The sequence below is a fragment of the Syngnathoides biaculeatus genome, chromosome 21 (genome assembly GCF_019802595.1).
Source record: "Syngnathoides biaculeatus isolate LvHL_M chromosome 21, ASM1980259v1, whole genome shotgun sequence".
Lineage (NCBI taxonomy): Eukaryota > Metazoa > Chordata > Actinopteri > Syngnathiformes > Syngnathidae > Syngnathoides > Syngnathoides biaculeatus.
In genome coordinates this window covers 1,187,967-1,192,677 of record NC_084660.1, presented here as the reverse complement: position 1 = coordinate 1,192,677, position 4,711 = coordinate 1,187,967, and positions in this window count along the sequence as shown.

The window sequence follows — 4,711 nt, the reverse complement described above, 5'->3', positions numbered from 1 at the left end:
TCGGATGACTTGGCGAGGTCCGGAAACGAGGCGAAAAGACGCAACTGGTCAGAGCGGTTCGCCAAAGAGCTCGTTTTTAATTGGACGCTGTCGTAGAAATGATTCTTAAAAAGCTTTCGGGACTAATTAGACAGACGGATCGGTGCAGCGTCTGCAGTGATGCGGACTTTGTATCGGTCCGTTGTGGTCAAGAGGGAGCTAAGTCGAAAAGGTGAAGCTCTCAATTTACCAGTCGATCTACGTTCCTACCCTCACTTATGGGCATGAGCTGTAGGTCATGTCCCAAAGAACAAGATCCCAGATACTAGCGGCCGAAATGAGTTTCCTCTGCAGGGTGTCCGGGTTCTCCCTGAGAGATAGGGTGAGAAGCTTGGTCATCAGGGAGGGGCTCAGTGCCGAGTCGCTACTCGTCCGGATTGAGAGGAGCCAGATGAGGTAGGCTGGGGCATCTGATCTGGATGCCTCCCGCACGCCTCCCTGCTGAGGTGTTCCGGGAATGTCCCACCGGAAAGAGACCCCGAGGACGACCCAGGACAACCTGGAGAGACTATGTCTCTCGGCTGGCTTGGGTCATCCGGGAGGGGCTCAGCGTCGAGCCGCTACTCCTCTGCATCGAGAGGAGCCAGATGAGGTGGCTGGGGCATCTGATTCGGATGCCTCCCGGATGCCTCCCTGGTGAGGTGTTCCGGGCACGTCCCACCGGAAAGAGACCCCGAGGACGACCCAGGACACGCCGGAGAGACTATGTCTCTCGGCTTGCTTGCGAACGCGTCGGGATCCCTCCTGAAGAGCTGGAAGAAGTGGCTGGGGAAAGGGAAGTCTGGGTATCCCTGCTGAAGCTAATTCCCCCGCGACTCGACCTGGAAAAGCGGTAGATGATGGATGCATGGATGGACTAATTAGAGTCATGGTACGCGCCACCTGTTGGGACCTCAATCAACAAACATTTGAAAGAGTAAACGGATACGGCTTGTTATAAAGACCACAGTGCGATCCAGTACATCACAGTCTCCCCCGTTTTGGCTGGACTCCAGCGCCGGAGTGATCGGGTCAAGTGCCAACAAGGAAGTGATACTTGTGTCATCCAGTTTTTGCAGCCAGACCACAGAGCACATCACCGGCCAGCCTCTTCTCAGTGAGTGGGGAAATAATGCCGGCGTCATCCCGGCAGCTTTGTCGTGTCATGAGTCCGATCACGGCTTCGGTCGGGGTGGCTCGTCGCGGGGCCGAGCCGGGCCGCTTTACGCCGTCGTCGTCACTCGCGGCCGAGTACGCCACACATCGTCATTCGTACCGTCGGGGAGTCTGTTCTTAGTTAGAAGTGATCCGCGTATCATCTAAATATGGCTCGAAACTACGTGCAGAAAGCTGCAGTCGCTCTAACGCGTTATCGCCACGCTCCTAAAACTTGAAATGAATTTGAAGGAAAACGTTATATATCCCGCAGGGAAATGCCTGGAAGGAAATGCTTCGGTCTCTTCAGTGGAGTCCTTTCAAGTACTTCCTGGGGAAAGACTGGACTGTGCTGATACATTGTGACCCCCCCCCCCGCCTCCAGTCCCCCCTCACCGCACACACGCTAAATCATCGCACGCTGTTTCCTTTTTGCCTTGATTCACTTGAAAGTGGATATACAGCACACGACTTGTATTTCCATCCATCCATTTTCCTAGCCGCTTATCCTCACAAGGATGGCGAGGAGGCTTATCACGGCGCCGAGGTGGCTTATGACGGAACCGAGCCGGGCCCGCTTTACGGCTGAGCGCGCCATTGTCGGGAGCGTTGCCGACGCGGATGCCTTCGCCGGCGAACCCGACGCGGAAGCCGTCCGACGCGCACGTCGACACATTTAGCACGCCCGTCACGTGCACGCGGATCATTTTTTACGTCATGAGAGAACGATAACGTGGTCCACCCCAAACTATTATATTTTTTAGTAGCTGTATACACACCTACCTGTCATTTGGAACCCACGAATCTCTCGTCGTTTGCACCTGTGCAATCCATTTTTCACGACAAACTGGATCTTTTGGAAAAGTATGAAAAGCGAATCCATCCTCACGAGTGTTCGAGCACTGTCCAGCAATGCAACGAGCCGGCATTTTGGCTAACACCAAGGAACAACGAGCTAGCTTCCCGCCGGTAAAACTAATAGAAACAAACGAGTCCGCTTGACCGCGCACCTGCCTCTGACGTCACTTCCTGCTTCTTCTCGAAAACAAAATCGTCAATAGGATTTTCACGGCGGGATTTACAAAAAAAACATATCCGTCAAAATCATTTTTTGTGGTGGAAAAAAAAAAACGGATTGGTCCATTCCGGCTGCCGTTTTATTATTAATAACATACTAAAAATCATGCATTTTGCGACGGAACAACGAGCTAGCTTCCCGCCGGTAAAACTAATAGAAACAAACGAGTCCGCTTGACCGCGCACCTGCCTCTGACGTCACTTCCTGCTTCTTCTCGAAAACAAAATCGTCAAGAGGATTTTCACGGCAGGGTTTACAAAAAAACATATGCGTCAAAATAATTTTTTGTGGTGAAAAAAAAAAACGGATTGGTCCATTCCGGCTGCCGTTTTATTATTAATAACATACTAAAAATCATGCATTTTGCGAAGGAACAACGAGCTAGCTTCCCGCCGGTAAAACTAATAGAAACAAACGAGTCTGCTTGACCGCGCACCTGCCTCTGACGTCACTTCCTGCTTCTTCTCGAAAACAAAATCGTCAAGAGGATTTTCACGGCGGGATTTACAAAAAAAACATATGCGTCAAAATCATTTTTGTGGTGAAAAAAAAAACCGGATTGGTCCATTCCGGCTGCCGTTTTATTATTAATAACATACTAAAAATCATGCATTTTGCGACGGAACAACGAGCTAGCTTCCCGCCGGTAAAACTAATAGAAAAAACGAGTCTGCTTGACCGCGCACCTGCCTCTGACGTCACTTCCTGCTTCTTCTCGAAAACAAAATCGTCAAGAGGATTTTCACGGCGGGATTTACAAAAAAAACATATGCGTCAAAATCATTTTTGTGGTGAAAAAAAAAAACCGGATTTGTCCATTCCGGCTGCCGTTTTATTATTAATAACATACTAAAAATCATGCATTTTGCGACGGAACAACGAGCTAGCTTCCCGCCGGTAAAACTAATAGAAACAAACGAGTCTGCTTGACCGCGCACCTGCCTCTGACGTCACTTCCTGCTTCTTCTCGAAAACAAAATCGTCAAGAGGATTTTCACGGCGGGATTTACAAAAAAACATATGCGTCAAAATCATTTTTGTGGTGAAAAAAAAAAAACCGGATTGGTCCATTCCGGCTGCCGTTTTTTATTAATAACATACTAAAAATCATGCATTTTGCGACGGAACAACGAGCTAGCTTCCCGCCGGTAAAACTAATAGAAACAAACGAGTCTGCTTGACCGCGCACCTGCCTCTGACGTCACTTCCTGCTTCTTCTCGAAAACAAAATCGTCAAGAGGATTTTCACGGCGGGATTTACAAAAAAAACATATGCGTCAAAATCATTTTTGTGGTGAAAAAAAAAAACCGGATTTGTCCATTCCGGCTGCCGTTTTATTAATAACATACTAAAAATCATGCATTTTGCGACGGAACAACGAGCTAGCTTCCCGCCGGTAAAACTAATAGAAACAAACGAGTCTGCTTGACCGCGCACCTGCCTCTGACGTCACTTCCTGCTTCTTCTCGAAAACAAAATCGTCAAGAGGATTTTCACGGCGGGATTTACAAAAAAAACATATGCGTCAAAATCATTTTTGTGGTGAAAAAAAAAAAACGGATTTGTCCATTCCGGCTGCCGTTTTATTAATAACATACTAAAAATCATGCATTTTGCGACGGAACAACGAGCTAGCTTCCCGCCGGTAAAACTAATAGAAACAAACGAGTCCGCTTGATCGCGCACCTGCCTCTGACGTCACTTCCTGCTTCTTCTCGAAAACAAAATCGTCAAGAGGATTTTCACGGCGGGATTTACAAAAAAAACATGCGTCAAAATCATTTTTTGTGGTGAAAAAAAAAAACGGATTGGTCCATTCTGGCTGCCGTTTTATTATTAATAACATACTAAAAATCATGCATTTTGCAAAGGAACAACGAGCTAGCTTCCCGCCGGTAAAACTAATAGAAACAAACGAGTCTGCTTGACCGCGCACCTGCCTCTGACGTCACTTCCTGCTTCTTCTCGAAAACAAAATCGTCAAGAGGATTTTCACGGCGGGATTTACAAAAAAAACATATGCGTCAAAATAATTTTTTGTGGTGAAAAAAAAAACCGGATTGGTCCATTCCGCTGCCGTTTTATCATTAATAACATCCTAAAAATCATGCATTTCCCGACAGTGGCACTTTAAAGAAAAAAAAATTCCAATAACTTAGTATTCTTAAAGTAAAACATTATTTAATACATGCTGTTTTGTACATTTATTATATATATCTGAAAATGGGTTGGGCTTTAATTTTTGCTTTTATGTAACAGGATCTCGCAGACGGATTTTTGGCTAACGAGAGCCTGACGTCACTTTTCCCTCCGCCGTCGCTCCCTGTTCAAAAAAAAATCAAAATAAAATAATTCATACAACAAAAATGTGCAACTACTGGGGCGGACGGAGAAATATGTACATGCGTGGGATACCCGTGTGTACGCGTACGCGCGTGCACGTAGTAGTACGCGCCGCA